This window comes from Jaculus jaculus, chromosome 9 (assembly GCF_020740685.1).
Source record: "Jaculus jaculus isolate mJacJac1 chromosome 9, mJacJac1.mat.Y.cur, whole genome shotgun sequence".
NCBI classification, from domain to species: domain Eukaryota; kingdom Metazoa; phylum Chordata; class Mammalia; order Rodentia; family Dipodidae; genus Jaculus; species Jaculus jaculus.
The window spans coordinates 123516051-123536811 of record NC_059110.1 but is presented as its reverse complement, the minus strand read 5'-3'; positions in this window follow the sequence as shown (position 1 = coordinate 123536811).

Here is a 20761-nt window from a genome sequence, read left to right as displayed (position 1 = left end):
CTTGTTACCTGGAGATTCCAATAGGAGTTTGCAGTCTTTGCAGACAAGTGCCTTAACCACTAAGCTGTCTCTCTAGCCCTGATTTTTTAAATATTTATTTATTTATTTATTTGGATAGTTTATTGTATACCTTTTCCCAGATGGATGCATATAGATTCACTTCATCTTTTCTTTTTTCTTTCCTTTTCTTTCTTTTTTTTTCTTTTCCAGAGGTAGGGTCTCACTCTAGCCCAGCCTGACCTGGAATTCACTCTGTAGTCTCAGGCTGGCCTTGAAGTCCTGATGATCCTCTTACATCTGCTTCCCAAGTACTGGGACTAAAGCCATGTACCACCGCGCCAGCTCACTCCTTTTTTTAGCAATCACACAGGACTTCATTTTGTAGACTGTTAGGTTACCATGTTTGCTTAACTAATTCTCTGTTGATGGACAGTTAGGGGATTTATAACTTTTTGCTATTAGAAGTAACATAATAAATGACAAGACACCAAGGACAATTTCTGGAATGGTACTCAAGAAACCTATACTGTCAATTGCCCCAGGAGAGGAGGAGGATTAGGGAACAGGAGTGGGAGGAGAGCTATTTTTCACTGTTCATCTCTTTGTGTCTTTTTAGAAAATATTTATTTATTTATGAGCAGAAAGAGAGATAAAGAGAGAGTATGGGCAAGCCAGGGCCTTTTTCCATTGTAAAGGAACTCTAGCTGCATGTGCCACTATGTGTATCTGGGTTTGTGTGGGGACTGGAGAATGAACCTGGCCTGGTAGACTTTGCAAACAAGCACCTTTAAACACTGAGCCATCTCCCCAGCACACGCGCACGTGCACACACACACACACACACACACACACATGCTTTTTTTTTTAAGTTTGTTTTTTTTTAGTTTCTCAAGGTGGGGTCTCGCTCTAGTTCAAACTAACCTGGAATTCACTATGTAGTCTCAGGGTGGCCTCAAACTCACTGTGATCCTCCTACCTCTGCCTCCCGAGTGCTGGGATTAAAGGTGTGTGCCACTATACCCGGCTTTATATATATATGTATGTATGTATGTGTGTGTGTGTATATCTATCTATATCTATATCTATATCTATATCTATATCTATATCTATATCTATATCTATATCTATATCTATATCTATATCTATCTATATCTATATCTCTATAGAGATATAGATATAGATATAGATATAGATATAGATATAGATATATACATACACATATATGAATTTGAGACAGAGAAATAGAGAGAGAATGAGTGCAACAGGGCCTCTAGTCACTGCAAACGGACTCCAGATGCATGACCCACCTTGTGCATCTGCCTTATGTTGGACCTGGAGAATCGAACCTGGGTCCTTAGATTTCTCATGCAAGCACCTTAATGACTAAACCATCTATCCAATCCCCTTTATACTTTTTTTTTTGTTTGTTGTTGTTTATTTGTTTTTGTTTTTCAAGGTAGGGTCTCATTCTGGTGCGGGCTGACCTGGAATTAACTATATAATCTCAGGGTGGCCTTGACCTCATAATGATCCTTCTATCTCTGCCTCCTGAGTGCTGGGATTAAAAGCATGTGCCACCACACCTGGCTTCCTTTTATACTTAAAAAAATATTTTATTTACTTGAGAGAGAGAGAGAGAGGCAGAAAAAGAGAGAGAATGGATGTGCCAGGACCTCTAGACACTGCAAACGAACTCCAGGTGCATGTACCACCTTGTGCATCTGGCATCATGTGGGTACTGGGGAATGGAATCCAGTCATTAGGCTTTGCAGGCAAGTGTCTTAACCTCTGAGCCAACTCTCCAGCTCAGTTTCCATTTGTCTAGAATCTGGGGATTAAACTCAGGTACTCAGAGTTTTGTGGCAAAGCCTTTATCTACTAAGACAACAAAGTATATATATATTTTTTCATGTTTCAAGGTATGGTCTCACTCTCGCCCAGGCTGACTTGGAATTCATTATGTAGTCTCAGGGTGGCCTTGAACTCATGGCAATCCTATCTCTGCTTCCCAAGTGCTGAGATTAAAGGCATGTGCTACCATGCCTGGCTTACATTTTTAAGATTTGTAAAATTCAAGGAACTGGCTATATATCCCAGAAGTTAAAGGTGTTTGCTTGCAAAGTCTACCCACTGGAATTTAAATCCCCAGCACCTACGTAAAGCTGGACACAAAAGTAGCACACGTGCTTCTTCCTTTGTTTTTGTTTATTTTTATTTATTTATTTATTTGAGAGAGAAAGAAGAAGAAGAAGAGAGAGAGAGAGAGAGAATAGGTGCACCAGGACCCCCAGCCATTGTAAATGAACTCCAGATGCATGCACCACCTTGTGCATCTGGTTTACGTGGGTCCTGGGGAATGGAGCCTCGAACCAGGGTCCTTAGGCTTCACAGGCAAGTGCTTAACCACTAAGCCATCTCTTCAGCCTCTTGTTTGCTTTTTTTTTTTTTTTTTTTTTAAGTAGGGTCTCATTCTAGCTCAGGCTGACTTGGAATTCACTATGTAGTCTCAAGGTGCCCTTGAACTCTTGGCAATCCTCCTACCTCTGCCTCCCATGTGCTGGGATTAAAGGCGTGTGCCATCATGCCCAGTTTACATGTGAGTCTTGTTCCTTTGCAGTGGCAAGAGACTCTGGTGCATCCATATACACACTCACATAGATAAGTCAGTCAATCAATCAAATAAAAAGATTTAGGGGCTCAACCTAAATGATAGCTCAGCAATTAAAGGCTTGCAAAGCCTATTGGCCCAGTTTCAATTCCCCAGCTACCCATGTAAAGCTGGAAGATCCTTCTACACACACACACACACACACACACACACACACACACACACAGAGATAAAACATTGAAAAAGATTCATTGGCCGGGCGTGGTGGGACATGCTTTTAATCTCAGAACTTGGGAGGCAGAGATAGGAGGATGGTTGTGAATTCAAGGCCACTCTGAGACTACATAGTGAATTCCAGGTCATCCTTGGCTAGAGTGAGACCCTACCTCAAGTAAATAAATAAATAATAATTTAAAAAAATCGTGGTCTGGGCTGGAGAGATGGCTTAGCAGTTAAGCACTTGCCTTTGAAGCCTAAGGACCCCGGTTCGAGGCTCGGTTCCCCAGGTCCCACGTTAGCCAGATGCACAAGGGGGCGCACTCGGTCTGGTGTTTGTTTGCAGAGGCTGGAAGCCCTGGCGCGCCTATTCTCTCTCTCTCCCTCTATCTGTCTTTCTCTCTGTGTCTGTTGCTCTCAAATAAATAAATAAATAAATAAAATAAAATAAAATCGTGGTCTGGAGAGATAGCTTAGTGGTTAAGACATTTTCCTGCTAAACCTAAGGACTCATGTTCAACTCTCCAGATCACACATAAGCCAGACACACAAATGTGAGGCAAGCGCAAGGTCACACATGCCCACTAGGTGGCGAAAGCGTCTGGAGTTCGATTGCAATAGCTGAGACCCTGGCATGCCAACTCTCTTTCTCTAATATAAAATAAAATAAAAATATTTGTAAAGTCCCATGTAAAATTTAATTTACTTCTTTTTTCCAAAATTAGACTCCCCTCACTGTTTCTTTAATCACAGTACTGGGGAGATAAAGGTAGGATTGCAGTGAGTTCAAGGCCAGCCTGAGACTACAGAGTGAAAGCAGGTTAACCAGGGCTAGATGGAGACGCTACCTCAAAACAAAACAAAACAAAACAAAAAAAACAAATAAAAAGTCCTCTCAGAAGTATATTCAAGATGCAAGGGGACCTTTTATTTTTTTTTCAAGGTAGGGTCTCGCTCTGGTCCTGGCTGATCTGGAATTCACTCAGTAGTCTCAGGGTGGCCTTGAACTCACAGTGATCCTTCTACCTCTGCCTTCTGAGTGCTGGGATTAAAGGCATGTGCCACCATGCCTGGCTAAGGAGACCTTTTGGACTGAGCTAAAAGATGCCACGAAGAGACCCTATTTCTGGTTGGAGGGACCAGCTCTTGGGCTCAGAGGAAACCTGTGGGAATCCTGGGGGCCTCATGAAAGGACAAACGCCTGCATTACTGGTAGTTTCTGTGGACACAAGAAGAAAGAACAGGATGGCAATGAAAAATAGCCTGCAATACGAGATGAGGCTGCTGAAGGCCAGGTGGAAAAATAGCCGAGAGTGTATTGCCCGCCTGTACAAAGCGCCTGCCACCCCAAGACACACGGGGGTCTAATGAAGAGCCATCAGTTATAACAACTTTTGCGGAGACAGTTGAGCAGGAGTCCAGCAATCATCCTTAAATAAACCTGCCTTCCTTTATGTGACTTATTGGCTCCATTAGGGGCAGCGTTATAAGAATATACTGTGGGCGGGGGGGAGTACTGGGGTGGTGGCTCAGTGCTTAAAGGCACTTACTTGAAAGGCTTGCCAGCTAGGGTTCAATTCCCCAGCACCTGAGTAAAGTTCGATGCAAAAAGCAGTGCATGCATCTGATATTTGTAATGGCAAAGACCCTGGCACACCCATACACACACACACACACACACACACACACACACACACTTTTTTTTTTTTTGTTTTGTTTTTTGAGGTAGGCTCCTGCTCTATCCCAGGCTGACCTGGAATTCACTACGTAGTCTCAGGGTGGCCTTGTACTCACTGTGATGCTTGTACCTCTGCCTGTGGAGTGCTGGGATTAAAGTCATGTGCCACCATGCCTGGCCAATAAATTCTTTTATTTATTTTTATCTGTTTTTGAGGTAGGGTGTTGTAGCCTAGGCTGACCTGAAATTTACTATGTTCTCTCAGGGTGACCTCAAACTCACTGCAATCTTCCTACCTCTGCCTTCCAAGTGATGGGATTAAAGCTGTGTGCCACCATACCAGCGCAATAAATTTTTTTTTGTTTTTGGGGGTAGGATCTCACTCTAGCTTAGGCTGACCTGGAATTCACTATGGAGTCTCAGGGTGGCCTCGAATTCTTGGTGATCTTCTTACCTCTGCCTCTTGAGTGCTGGGGTTAAAGGCATGTGCCACCATGCCTGGCTAATAAATTCTTTTCAAAAACCATTTTGTTTTTATTTATTTGAGAGAGGCAGATAGAGAGAATGGGTGCGCCAGGGCCTCTAGCCACTACAAACGAACTCCAGACACATGCGCCACCTTGTGCATCTGGTTCATGTGGGTACTGGGGAATTGAACCTGGGTCCTTAGGCTTCGCAGGTAAATGCTTTAACTGCTAAGCCATCTCTTCAGCCCTGGTACAATAAATTCTTGACCATAAGAAGACGTTCGACACACATGGCATCGGGGCTTTCATAGTCACTACAGGTTTTCTCCTTTCCATCCATTGTGTTCTTACAAAATCCTATATGGATTCCACAGGGTTGTTAGTAGTTTTTAGTCAGTCCTGCAGCACCACAGTCATGTCCCTGCATAATGCCACAGCCCCTGTTCTAGGCCTCCCAGGTCTGCTTACTCTAGTGGGGTTCAAGAAACCCTGGCAAAATTGTTTTGTTTTTGTGTTTTGAGATAGGGTCTTGCTATGGTATTCCAGTACTACTGTAAATGCAGGAACGGGACAGTTTTTATAGGGTTTCTAACAAAGCCTGTGCCTTAGACCAATCATTTTGTAATATTAGGAGCCCCGCAGGGTGTTAGCCAGTCAGTTGATGCCACCCCATAGTTTCTAAGCCAATTAGTTTATGACCTTGGTGGTCAGCATTTGCGCAGGTCCTTGGGTGGGAGTAGCAGAGTGTGGTTCCAGTCTCCTATGACCTTGGAGGTCAGCACTTGTGCAATTCCTTAGGTGGGGGTAGCAGAGTATGGTATCAGCCTCCTATGACCTTGGTGGTCTGAGGCAGGCTGCTATAGCTTATGGTGCGAGCTACTAAGGCTAACAGTGTGGGCTATTAAGGCTTATAGTGTAAGGCTTATAGTGCAAGCTATTTACAGAAACCAAATAAATGGTTGACTTCATTACTCATTTTCCATCCTTGAGGGCTATCTCATGCCCTTTTACCTAGTTTTATATTAGGAGTGGGCTCTGATATAATGAGAAGAGGGATTCTTTACTTGCTTCCAACAGAGAGTAAAGCCTGGAGTTTGAGGTATGCAGGGAGCCCGCTTAAGCTCCCCTTGGAGTGTGATAGTATTTCTGAGCTTCTGAATTCTTGGGCCTTTCAGTACATTTCAAATTTATTTATTTATTTATTTATTCATTTTGTTTTATTTTTTGAGATAGGGTCTCACTATGGTATTCCAGTAGTACATTTCAAATTCATTTTATTTATTTATTTATTTATTTTATTTTTCAAGATAGGGTCTCGCTCTAGCCCAGGCTGACCTGGAACTCCCTCTGTAGCTTAGGCTGGCCTCAAACTCATGGTGATCCTCCTATCTCAGATTCCCAGGTGCTGGGATTATAGGTGTGGACCACTACCTAGGCTACTGGCCAAATGTTAATTACTTTTGTTTCTCTTCTAAAATCTGCTGCCCAGAGATTGATATCTTTGCTGAAGAGGTTCCTCTGCAACCCTGGACTGGACAAACCTGGTTGTTTATCAAGAATAAAGAGAGGGCTGGAGGGCTGGAGAGATGGCTTAGCAGTTAAGGCACTTGCTTGTGAAGCCAAAGGACCCAGGTTTGATCCCCCAGGACCCACGTAAGTCAGATGTACAAGGGGGCACATGCATCTGGAGTTCGTTTGCAGAAGCTGAAAGCTCTGGTGTGCCTATTCTCTCACACTCTTTGCCTTTCTCTCTCAAACAAATAAAAATTTTTTAAAAAGCAAAGAGAGAGAGAGGGGGGCAGAGCTGGAGAGATGGCTTAGTAGTTAAGTTGCTTGCCTGCAAAGCCAAAGGACCCAGGTTTGATTCCCTAGGACCATGTAAGCCAGATGCACAAGGTGGCGCATGCATCTGGAGTTTGTTTGCTCACTCTTTCTATCTGTCTCTTCCTCTTTCTCTCTCTCTCATGGGGTATTGATGGTATAGTGGTGAGCATAGCTGCCTTCCTCTCTGTATCTCGCTCACTTGCAAATAAATAAAATATATTTTTAAAAGAAATATTTATTGCTGGGTGAGGTGGCACACTTGGGAGGCAGAGGTAGGAGGATCGCCTTGAGACTACATAGTGAATCCAAGTCAGCCTGGGCTAGAGTGAGACGCTACCTCGAAAAACCAAAAATTAAATTGAATTAAATTAAAAAAATGAGAAATATTTAAAGTGAGCAAGATGGCAGCTTGTACCTTCGAGATAAGCTTGGGTTTTCCCTTCTAAACTACAAGCTGAAAGGGCACATTCGAATCAGCTAGGGTTTCCCCAGGGGTTGGGTGCAGTAGGCACTTGCTCCCTAAATAGCATGCCCCCTTCTCCTTGCAAACCCAGGCAGCCACAGAAGAGCAGCTCCTAATCTCTCTGCTGTGGGAAGGGTGATGAATGATAAGCTTAGAGTTTATTTTTGGCCTCCAACCTACAGCCCCATTTACTGGGTGAATCTGAGCAAAACCACTTAGCCTGGTTGTCCCACATTCCTGCCTTCTTGAATACCGATATGACTGCACTAAATCTGCAGCTCATTTTGTTGGGAGGTCCAAAGAGGAAAAGCAGGCTTTGAGGGGAAGCTCCGGAGGACCCAAAGAAAATGTGTGGTAATTCAAGGGTTTATTGCCACAATTGCAAATGCATCTGAACTTCAGTCCAATAAAGACATCTAGGAGTCTTAAAGTTCGTTTGGTTCTGAACAGCAAGCTCACCACACCCTGTGATAAAATCAAAACAAAACCAAGGCAACACTGTGTGCTTCTTGTCCTTTTCACCCAAGACAAACAGCCTGGCACGGGGTTACCTCTTCCCCAGCACAGGAGTTTTGCTTACCCTGGGACGGTGCCTGTGTTTATTAGCCGACATTGATCTCACAGCCATTACTCTGCCAACCAGCCCCTGAGCCCACCACCTTTGCTGGAGTAGGCAAAAAAAAGCTGACATCTGACATCGGCATGGCAAGGGACTATCTGTAGCTAAGCAGAGCAAATTGACAGGAGGTCTCAGGTGCTGCCCTTGAACATGTCCCAAAGCAGCCCCCGCTCATCCCTTCCAACCTTTTTTTTTCCCCTTTAGATTTTTCTTTTTCTCTTTCTTTCTTTGTTTATTTCTTTTTTTTTTTTTTTTTCTTTGAGGTAGGGTCTCACTCTAGCTCAGGCTCACCTGGAAATCACTAGTCTCAGGTGGCCTTGAACTCATGGTGATCCTCCTGCCTCTGCCTCCCAAGTGCTGGGATTAAAGGCGTGCGCCACCACACCTGGCTTCTTTAGATGTTTTTAAATCTTTATTTATTTATTTATTTGAGAGAGAGCAAGAAAGAGGCAGAGAGAGAGAAAGAGAATGGGTGTGCCAGGGCCTCCTGCCACTGCAAACAAACTCCAGACTCATGTGTCACCTTATGCATCTGTCTCTTTCTCTTTCAAGTAAGTAAATAATAAAAATATTTTATTTTGTTTTTTTTAAGGTAGAGTCTCACTCTAGCCTAGGCTGACCAGGAAATCACTAATGGAGTCTCAGGGTGGATTTTTTTGTTTTGTTTTGTTTCAGTTTTTTGGGTTTTTCGAGGTAGGGTCTCACTCCAGCTCAGGCTGACCTGGAATTAACTATGTCGTCTCAGGGTGACCTCGAACTCGAACTCGTGGTGATCCTCCTACCTCTGCCTCTTGAGTGCTGGGATTAAAGGCATGTGCCACCACACCTGGCTCTCAGGGCATATTTGAATTTACTATGATCCTCCTACCTCTGCCTCCCAAGTGCCACCATGCCAGGCAATAAATAAATAAATGAATAAATAAATAAATAAATAAATAAATAAATGAATAAATAAATAAATGAATAAATAAATAAATAAATAAACAAACATACACACACACACACACACACACACATATATATATATACATATATATATATATATATATTTTTTTTTTTTGGTTTTTCGAGGTAGGGTCTCACTCTTGCTCAGGCTGACCTGGAATTCACTATGTAGTCTCAGGGTGGCCTCGAACTCACGGCGATCCTCCTACCTCTGCCTCCCGAGTGCTGGCATTAAAGGCGTGTGCCACCACGCCCGGCTCAATAAAAATATTTTGCAAGCAGAGAGAGAGAGAGAGAGGGAGAAAGAGAAGAAAGACAGAGAGAATGGATGCACCAGGGTCTACAGCTGCTGCAAATGAATTCCAAATGCACATGCCACTCATCTGGCTTGATGTGGGTAGTAGGGAGTTCAACCCAGGTCATTAGGTTTTGAAGGCAAGTGCCTTAACTGTTTAGCCATCTCTCCAGTCTATATATATACATATTTTTTTAAATTTTTTTAATTTTTATTAACATTTTCCATGATTATAAAAAAAATCCCATGGTAATTCCCTCCCTCCCCCCTGACACTTTCCCCTTATATATTTTTTTTGAAAGAGAGAAAGAGAGAGAGACAGAGAAAGAGAAAGAATGGGTGCGCCAGGGCCTGCAACCCCTATGATCGCACTTCAGAGGTGTGCACCCCTTATGGTGCGTGTGTGACATTGCATGCTTGCGTCACTGTGCTTCTGACTTATGTGGGACTTGGAGATTCCAACATGAGTTCTTAGGCTTCTCAGGCAAGCACTTTAACCAGTAAGCCATTTCTCTAGCCCAATTTTCTAATTTTTTAAAAATTTTTGTTTTATTTTTTTATTTGAGAGTGACAGACAGAGAGAAAGAGGCAGAGAGAGAGAGGGGAGAGTGGGCGCGCCAGGGCCTCCAGCCACTGCAAACGAACTCCAGACGCATGTGCCTCATGGCTAACGTGAGTCCTGGGGAATTGAGCCTCGAACCAGGGTCCTTAGGCTTCACCGGCAAGCGCTTAATGGCTAAGCCATCTCTCCAACCCTAATTATTATTATTATTTTTTTTTTGAGGTAGGGTCTCACTCTAATCCAGGCTGACTTGGAATTCACTATGTAGTCTTAGGGTGGTTTTGAACTCATGGCGATCCTCCTACCTCTGCCTCCCGAGTGCTGGGATTAAAGGCGTGTACCACCACACCTGGCAAGAACCTGGGTTTTGCATGCACGTGACCAAAACTTCCATTCCCAGGTAGCTACAGAGAGTATTCATGTACATACAAACATGCACACGTGAATGCGCAGCATCGCAAGTTAGAACAGCCAAAGAGTGGCAACAACCCAAATGCTCAGCCATGGGTGAATGGGGAGACAAACGGTGATATTTCTATGCAACAGGATATTTTTCAGCAAAAGAAGAAATGCAGCATTGAGACAGGCTACCTCAGTGGTGAACCTTGACAGCATCACGTTTAGTGAAAGAAACCAGTAGTAAAGGTCACATACTGAATGACTCTATTTCCACAAAACATCCAGGATAGGTAAATCATATACATATAAAGTAGATAGTGTTTGTCTAGCACAGGGGAAGGACAGGTTTAGGGGACATGGAAGTGACTGTTAAAGAGTACAATTTTTGGGGGGAGATGATAAAAATGTGAGACCCTATACATACCCCTGCAACTGAGCTACATTCCAGATTTTATTTTATTTTTTTAAGAGGTAGGGCCTTACTCTAGCCCACGCTGATGTAGAACTCACAACACACTCTGTAGTTCCAGGTGGGCCTTGAACTCACAGTGATCCTCCTACCTCTGCCTCCTGAATGCTTGGATTAAAATTGTGTGCTATCACACCCAGCTCTTTTTAAGATTTATATATTATTTAGTTGCAAGCAGAGGAAAAGACAGAGAGAGAATGAATGAGAATGGGAATGAATGGGCACACTAGGGCCTATTGCCACCACAAACAAACTCCAGATGCATATGGGGGCACTGAAGAATCGAACCCTGGGCTATCAGGCCTTGCAAGCACACGCTTTTAACCACTGAGCAATCTCTCCAGCTTTATTTCTTCTTTTCTCCCTTCCTTTCCTTTTCTTTTTTAAATAAATTAGTTATTTATTAGAGAGAGAGGGAGAGAGAATATGGGCATTCCAGGGCCTCTAGCCACCGCAAATGAACTCCAAATGCATGTGCCACCATGTGCATCTGGCTTATGTAGGTACTGGGGAATTGAACCTGGGTCCTTAGGCTTTGGAGGCAAGTGCCTTAACCACTATGCTATCTCCCAGCCCTCTCTTTTCTTTGTTTTTTACTTTTTGATTTTTCTTTTAAAATATTTTATTTATTTGTATGTGAGAAAGAGGCAGCTAGAATGGGCACACCAGGGTCTCTAGCCCCTACAAACAAACTCCAGATGCATGTGCTACCTTGTACATTTGGCTTACATGGGCACTGGAGAATCAAACCTGGTTCCTTAGGCTTCATAGGCAAACAGCTTGACTACTAAGTCATCCCTCCATCCCTTTTTTTCATTTTTTGTTTGTTTCTTGTTTTTGGTTTTTCGAGATCTTACTCTAGCCCATGCTGACCTGGAATTCACTATGGAGTCTCAGGGTGGCCTCGAACTCACAGCAATCCTCCTACCTCTGCCTACCGAGTGCTGGGACTAAAGGCGTGCACCACCATGCCTGGCTCCTTTTTTTATTTTTTGAGGTAGGGTCTCATTGTAGCACAGGCTGGTCTGGAATTCACTTTGCAGTCTCAGGGTGGCCTCGCATTTTCGGTGATCCTCCTACCTCTGCCTCCCAAGTGCTGCGATTAAAGGCGTGCACCACCACACCTTGCTCCTTTTCTTTTTTGACATAGGCTTTCACTGTATACCCCAGGCTGGAACTCACTATGTGGCCCAGGCTGGCCTCAAACTTGCAGATTAGCCCTTTCAAATGCTGGGATTACAACACACCCTGAGCTTGTGAATTTCTTTTCATCAGACTTTAGAACACCCTTCATTGACTTGTTTATCAACATATATGAGTGTGTCATGGGTATGGCTGTAAGTGTTGAGAAAACAGCAATCATTAACATACATCCAATTTCCTGCTCATATGTCATTTATATCCCAGTGGAGGAAGACTGGCACCAAATAAGTACACAGAACATATGGCACAGGGCTAGAGAGATGACATCATTGTTAAAGGCACTGGCTTGCAGAAGTCTGCCAGTGTAAGTTCGATTCCACAGTGCCCATATAAAGCCAGATGCACAAATTGGCAATACATCTGGAGTCCATTTGCAGTGGCTAGAGACCCTGGCATGCCCATTCTCTGTCTCTCTGTCTCTCTCTCTGCTTACAACGAAATAAAGTTTATATTTTTAAAGGACACATGGCAGTTAGTGACCAGTATTCTAAAAAATAACAAGTCCTTCTGAAGGGGACCAGGGAGTATGTTAGGTGGAGGTCAAGGGGGTTGTCTCACAGAAGGGGACACTCTGCATATAGCACCCCCCACCCAGGCTACATTGGCTGTGGAAGAAGCTGTTGTCAAAATCCTGAAGCAGAAACAAGCCAGTGGTGGGTTGAGCCGGAGACAATTGGAGGAGGGTAGCAGGAAGTAAGGGGGGTGTGGTAGTTTGAATGTATGTCCCCCATAGACTTAGGTATGTTATTAAAGCCTGTAACTTGGGTTGGGCATGTTGGCGCACGCCTTTAATCCCAGCACTCAGGAGGCAGAGGTAGGAGGATCGCTGTGAGTTCAAGGCCAGCCTGGGACTACAAAGGCAGTTTCAGGTCAGCCTGAGGTCGTTCTAGGTCCCCCTGGGGGGTGACTTGTAGCTTGGGTCTCCAACTACCTGGTGGGAAGAAGGTGTCACTGGGGTCCAGATCAAAGGTGTGTTTGGGGGCAGATCTGAATTCTAGCCAAAAAGTATGCACAGAGGTGTGAGCTCGGGCAGGGCCCCTGCTGCGGCTGATGTTTGGTGTGTGTGCTGATGCTGGCGCGTTGCTTGCTGCAGGAGTCTGCTTGCTGCTTTTGGTGTCTGCTGGTTTCCACCATAAATGGAACTTCCCTGGATCTAGAAGACTGGAATCAATCCCTTTCTCCCAGAGTCTATCTGTTCATCCCAGCAACATGGGACTGTCTATGACAGGTGGAAATAAAGGAAGGACCTCAGGCCTGTGTATTTAAAGCCTGCCACCAAAATGGCCCCAAGTGACCCCTGCCTCTTGGTATTGACTTGCCAAGTAGCCCTCCCCCCATGTCATAGGGTGTAACTTCTGCCTGCCTTGTTCCCCTGGGAACACCGGTTCTCGAGGAAGCAAGAAGCACTGTCCTGAGGTCACTCCAAGCACTATGGAGGGTCCATGATGAGGAACTGAGGCTTCCTGTCAACAGAGCAGCACTAGCTTTTAGGCATGTGAGCGGGGGCACCTGGTTCTTCCAGCCTGGTTACGTGGCTGTTCCAGACTGTTGGACTCAAGCAATTTACCTGCCTCTACCTTTCGGTGCTGAAACTTAGGGTGTGCACCACAGCACCCAGCTCTGGCCAGCATCTTGTGTACAACCGTATGAGACACCACAGCCAGTAGCATCTAGCTAGGGTTTCCTTGGATTTCTGACCCAAAGGAATTACCTAGGATAATAGGGATTTATTGTTTTTGTTTTCTGGTTTTTTGAGGTAGGCTCTTGCTTTAGCCCAAGCTGACCTGAAACTCACTATGTAGTCTCAGGCTGGCCTTGAACTCACGGTGATCCTCCTACCTCTGCCTCCCAAGTGCTGGGATTAAAGGTGTGTGCCTGGCTGTTTATTGTTCTTGATCCATCAGATTTTTTAAAAAATATTTTATTTGGGGGGGGGGAATGAATGTGTGTGTCAGGGTCTCCAGCCCTGCAAATAAACTCCAGATACATTCGCCACCTTGTGCATCTGGTTTATGTGGGTCCTGGGGAATTGAACCTGGGTCCTTTGGCTTTGCAGGCAAGTTCCTTAACCGCCAAGCCATCTCTCCAGCCCCTGTTGTTGTTTTTGTTTTTGGAGGTAGGGTCTCACTCCAGCCCAGGCTGACCTGGAATTCACTATGGAGTCTCAGGGTGGCCTTAAACTCAGGGTGATCCTCCTACCTCTGCCTCTCAAGTGCTGGGATTAAAGGCATGTGCCACCATGCCCGGCTCCACCAGATTTTTTATTTGCAGGTTTTTGGTCATTTGTTCTGCAGTAATAGATAATTGGCACACCATAATAAAGCCTTGAGATTTCATCTGATGGGAAGTTATTCAGGAGAAGACATGAGAAGACATGCTCTCTTACTGTGTAAAGCTCCTTCTGTCTGCAGGAAAAGACCAAATGGAGAGAGCCAGAGAAGAACAAGGGTCTGGCTAGGAGCTTTTCCAAGTACAATAGGAGTTGGTAGTGGCAGAAACCACAGTAACAGACTTACAAAGATAGAAGAGGCTAGATGCGAGTTGATTTGGAGTTAGCGCCCACAGCACTTGCTGACAATCGAGTTCAGAAAGTGAGGAAAGGGAGGCTGGAGAGATGGCTCAGCAGTTAAGGTCCCTGTCCATATGCCTAAAAACCCGAGTTCAATTCCCTAGTACCCACGTAAAGCCAGATGCAAAGTGGCACATGCATCTGGAGTTCGTTTGCAGACATTGGAGGTGCTTCCATTCTTTCTGTCTGGTGGCTAAGGCCTAAGCCTTTGATCCCAGCACTCAGGAAGCAGAGGTAGGAGGCTAGACGTTCGAGGTCAGCCTGAGACTAATTCCAGATCATCTGGGACTAAAGCAAGACCCTACCTGGAAAGAAAGAAAGAAAGGAAGGAAGGAAGGAAGAGAGGAAGGGGAAGGACTGTAAGATGCAGGTCTCAGTGGAGCATTGGGTGTTTGGCAGTGCCATTTCTGCAAAGGTGAGAACTGGAAGGAGGACGTTCTTGTCGGGCAGAGGCTACAAATGTGGACATATAGTTGGGGTTGCTTAGTAGACATCCAAGTAAAGACATTAGTGGAACAAGTGAAAACCTGAGGTTTAGGGAAGAAGTCAAAACTCATTGGGAGGGCTGGAGAGATGGCTTAGCGGTTAAGCGCTTGCCTGTGAAGCCTAAAGACCCCGGTTCGAGGCTCAGTTCCCCAGGTCCCACGTTAGCCAGATGCACAAGGGGGCGCACATGTCTGGAGTTCGTTTGCAGAGGCTGGAAGCCCTGGCATGCCCATTCTCTCTCTCTCCCTCAATCTGTCTTTCTCTCTGTGTCTGTCGCTCTCAAATAAATAAATAAATAAATAAAAACTCATCGGGATATCTGTGCCATTTAAGATCATGGGACAAGGACTGGAGAGATAGCTCAGTGGCTAAGGTGGCCCACAAATCCTAATGACATGGGTTCAATTCCCCAGAACCCTATGTAAAGGCAGATGCACAAAGGGGTGCATGTATCTGGAGTCATTTGTGGAAGTTGGAGGCCCTGGCATGTCCATTCTCTCTCTTTCTCTTTCTCTCTCTCTCCCTTTTTTTTTTTTTTCCCAAGGTAGGGTCTCACTTTAGCCCAAGCTGACCTGGAATTCACTCAGTAGTCTTAGTCTTTTAGGCCTTTAAGTCATGGTGATATTCCTACTTCTGCATCCCAAGTGCTGGGAGTAAAGGCATGCATCACCATGCCTGGCTTGTCTCTCTTGTCTCTATCTCCCTCTGCTTGCAAATAAATAAATTTTAAAAAGTACTTAAGGGTTGGAGAGATGACTCAGCGGTCAAGGCACTTGCCTGCAAAGCCTAAAAACCCAAGTTTGATTCCCCAGAACCCATGTAAAGGCAGATGCACAAAGTGACTCATGTATCTGGAGTTTGTTTGCCATGGCTAGAGGCCCTGATGCACCCATTCTTTCTCTCTCTCCCCCTGCAAATAAATAAATAAATAAATAATATTAAAAATAAAACAAGCTGGGCATGGTGGCACAAGCCTTTAATGCCAGTGGGCAGAGGTAGGAGGATAACTGCAAATTCAAGGCCAGCCTGGGGCTACAGAATGATTTCCAGGTCAGCCTGGGGCTAGAGTGAGACCCTACCTCAAAAAAAAAAAAAAAAAAAAAGACGAAAGGATGGAAGACAAGAGAAGAAGGAAGGAAGAATTAATGACTAATTGAGTGGTTAGGGAGATGGCTCAGCAATTAAAGGTGCTTCCTTACAAAACCTGCCAGCAAGGGTTCAATACCTATGTGAAGTGAGATGAGCATTCATTTGCAGCAGCAATAGAACTTGTTTTGCCTCCCCCCAGCAAATAAATACATATAAATTTTTAATTTATTTATTTGAAAGAGAGAGAGAGAATGGATGCACCAGGGCCTCTAGCCACTGCAAACAGACTCCAGATGCATGCTGCACCTTGTGCATCTGGCTGACATGGGTACTAGGGAATCATACTTGGTTTGTTAGGCTTTGCAGGCAAGTGCCTTGACCACTGAGTCATCTCTCCAGCCCTTAAGTATTATTTCATCTCTCTACCCAAATATATATATATTTTAGTGTTTTGAGGTAGGGTCTCACTCTGACCCAGGCTGACCTGGTATTCACTATGTAGTCTCAGGGTGGCCTCAAACTCACAGCGATCCTACCTCTGCCCCTCCAGTGTTGGGATTAGAGACATGTGTCACCAGGCCCAGCCATTCTTTCCTTTTAAAAATTGTATTTGGAGCCGGGCATGGTGGAGCACGTCTTTAATCCCAGCACTCGGGAGGAAGAGCTAGGAGGATCGCTGTGAGTTCGAGGTCATCCTGAGACTACACAGTGAATTCCAGGTCAGCCTGGGCTAGAGCGAGACCTTACCTCAAAAAAATACATATATATCAGGTTAGACCATCTCAGTTTTACAAGACAATCCCCTTATGACTATATCCAAATAGAGTTCAGATAGCTCAAGGGAGTTCCTGAAACTTTTAGATGTCATACTTGCTAACACTCATTCTGGACTTCTCTGTGGTACTTGCTGGATTCTCCCACAATCCCACTAGAGTGAGACGCTGCCTCAGACAGACAGACAGACAGACAAACCAGCAATATGAGCAGCTTTAAATTCAATGTCAGCACAGTTTTGCCCTGAAAGTCCTCTGTCATTACCATGGTTGAGGCTCCAACTTCTCTCCACATTGCTCAGCTATCCTCCCTGATCTTTCCTCTATTTCCTCTCCTATCTCAAATTTTCAGTGTATTTTTATTTTGTTATTATTATTATTTGGTGGTTTTTCAAGGTAGGGTCTTGCTCTAGCCCAGGCTGACCTGAAATTCACCATGTAGTCTTAGGGTGGCCTTGAACTCATGGCAATCCTCCTACCTCTACCTCCTGAGTGCTGAGATTAAAGGTGTGCATCACCACGCCCAGTTCAGGTGTATTTTTTTATTTTTATTATTTATTTTTATTTTTTAAGATTTTTTTTGTCTTTTATTTTTATTATTTATTTGAGAGAGAGAGAGGTAGAGAGAGAAAAAACAGAGAGAGGGAGAATGGGTGCACCAGGGCCTACAGCCATTGCAAACAAACTCCATATGTATGCTCCACTTTGTGCATTTGGCTTATGTGGTTCCCGGGGAATCAAACAGAGGTCCTCTGGCTTAGCAGGCAAGAGTCTTAAGTGCTAAGCCATCTCTCCAGCCCTAAGATATTTTTAAAAGTATTTTATCTTTGTTTGTTTATTTGACAGAGAGAAAGGGAGAAAGAGAGAGAGAATGAGCACGCCAGGGCCTCCAGCCACTGCAAACGAACTCTAGACATGTGTGCCCCCTTGTGCATCTGGCTAACGTGGGTCCTGGGGAATCAAACCTGGGTCCTTTGGTTTTTCAGGCAAATGACTTAACCACTAAGCCATCCTCCCAGCCCAGGTGTTTTTTTTTTTGTTTTTTTGTTTTTTAATGTAGAGCATTTGAATTCATACTCTCAAAGATATTTGCCAGGTGTGGTGGCGCACGCCTTTAATCCCAGCACTTAGGAGGCAGAGGTAGGATCATCCTGAGTTCGAGGCCATCCTGAGACTACATAGAAAATCCAGGTCAGCCTGAGCTAAAGTGAGACCCTACCTCAAAAAAACAAACAAACAAAAAAACAAATAAACAACAAAAAATATTTTTTGTCTGTTTGTTTGAGATACTACTCACAAGTTTAAAGTGTAGCTAATGAAGGGTACTCACATCTCAAATATGAGAAGCTGTGTAAAAATGAGTTCAGCGGGTGTGGCGGCACATGCCTCTAACCCCAGCACTTGGGAGGAAGCAGTAGGAGGATCACGGTGTATTCAAGGCCAGTCTGGGACTACAGAGTGAGTGCCAAATCAGCTTGGTCTAGAATGAGATCTGACTGTGAAAACAAAGAAACGAACCTAAAAGCATCCAGAACGCCAGGCAGAGAAGACTCGGGGTTGGTCTTGGGAAAGAGTGCCGGAGAAGGTTCTGGGGGGTGGAGTGTAGGGTGGTCTTGTCAGCTTGCCTCTGGGCTTCCTGCCCCTCTTCATCCAAGTTCATCTTCTACAGACCGTTTCCTTCTCAAATCTGTTTAGTTTCTCTACTTAACAATGTTGAGGGGGTGATGGTCTCCCCTCACATTTATTTGTCTTAAGGTAATTTATAGCTTTTCTGGCTTTTTTAGGAAATGCTCATTTCTGCTGTGTTCCTCTCTGTTTGTACACCAGTCATACAACTGCAACGAGGAGACTAATCTCTATTTCTACTGGTAGGCAGTGAGGCATGGCTTCTTCTCTGGAGGCATTCACTGGCTGCTTTGTGACTGGCTGATCTTAGTGTCTGTAGACATTAAGACTCCTGTTGTCATATTTATTATTATTATTATTATTATTATTATTATTATTATTTTAGTTTTTCGAGGGAGGGTTTCACTCTGGTCCAGACTGACCTGGAATTCACTATGTAGTCTCAGGGTGGCCTCGAACTCACAGCGATCCTCCTGCCTCTGCCTCCCGAGTGTGTTGTCATGTGTCTAGGGAGCAAAGAGGCCTCAGGTACTTGGAATCCCAAAGATTGAAAAATGGTCCCATGTCTAGCATGTCTGGAGCAGATCATTATGTGTTGTGGGGACAGTCCTGGGAGTCATAGATATTTAATAACATCCCTAAGGTCTACAAGTATCTAATGGGACATCCAAGCTGCCCCATCATCCATCACCTTCTCTTGGTTTTGGCCAATAATGTCCAGATACTGCCACATGCTCCTGAGAGGCAACTACTCCCAGCTGAGAAAGAATATTTCAAACTAGTCAGGCATGGTGGCGTACGCCTTTAATCCCAGCACTTGGGAGGCGGAGGTAGGAGAATCTCTGTGAGTTCAAGGCCAGCCTGAGACTAATTCCAGGTCAGCTTGGGGTAGAGCAAGACCCTACCTCGGGATTAAATTAAAAAAAAAATCTTCAAATTTAACAGCAATCCTCCTTCCTCAGTCTCCTGAATGCTGGGATTATAGATGTGTGTCGACACTTTCTGAACTTTACTTTACTCCCCTAATGTTCCTTATACCCCTGACCCGCCCTCAAGTCCCTATCTTAGAAAGTTGTTTAGATGGACATGGTGACTGACATTCCTCTGCAACCTAAAAGTTCCGGAGGCTGAGGCAAGAGGATTAAGTTAGCAGATAGCCTATGCTATATAGTAAGACTTGTCTCAAGAAAAGGGGGAGTGGGCCGAAGAGATGGCTTAGTGGTTAAGTCACTTAACTGAGAAACCTAAGGACCCATGTTTGATTCCCCAGTCCCTACATAAGCCAGACAAATAATAAAGTCATTATTTCTTTTCTCTAATAAATAAAAATAATAATAAAAATGGTTGTGCCAGGCTAGGATTGTAGCTCAGGGGCAGAATGCAAATGAACTCCAGATGCATGTGCCACTTTGTGCATCTGGCATTGTGTGGGTACTAAAGAATAAAAATGGGGTTTTTTAGGCTTTGCAGGCAAGCACCTTAACCACTGAGCTACCTCTCTAGCTCTAAATTTCAATTTAATTTATTTTTTCTTCATATATATATATACATATATATATATATATATATGTTTATTTTTTCTTTTTTTTCACTATAGGATCTTGCTCTTGCCCAGACTGACCTGGAATTCACTATGTAGTCTCAGGGTGGTAGGTGGCCTTGAACTCATGGCAAGTCTCCTACCTCTGCCTCCTGCCTTCTGAATGCTGGGATTAAAGGCATGAGCCACCATATCCGGACTTAAATTTTTTTAATTTTAATTTAGTATTATTTTTAAGTATTTTATTTATTTGAGATAGAGGCAAACACACACACACATATATACAGAGAGAGAGAGAGAGAGAGAGAGAGAGAGAGAGAGAGAGAGAGAGAGAGAATGAGCACACCAGGGCCACTGCAAACAAACTCCAGATGCATGTGCCACCTTGTGCATCTGGCTTACGTGGGTGTTGGGGAATTGAACCTGGGACCTTTGGCTTTGTTGGCAAGTGCCTTAATCACTAAGCCATCTCTCCAGCCTTAATTTATTATTTATTTGCAAGAAGAGAAAGAATGAATGAATAAATGAATGGCCACACCAGGGCTTCTTGCCACTGCAAACAAACTCCAGATACATGTGCCACTTGTGCATCTGGCTTTATGGTGGGCACTGGGGAGTCAAACCAGGGTCATCAGGCTTTGCAAGCAAGTACCTTTAACCTCTCTAGCCTTTGTTTGGTTTATTTTTATTTTTTCTATTTTTGTAGTCAGTGAATACAGTCAAGTTGGTACCATTGTTGCATCCTCCCTGTCCCCCTCCCTCCACAGGGACCCTACTTGTTGGGGTATATGGGTCGTGCATTGTGGGGTTAGCCTTTAGTTTTGGGTAGGAGGAAATGTCTCTGTGTCATGACCCAACATGTAGCTCTGACATTCTTTCCGCCCCCTCTTCCGCAAAGGTCCCTGAGCCATGTTGGATTCATTTTAGGCC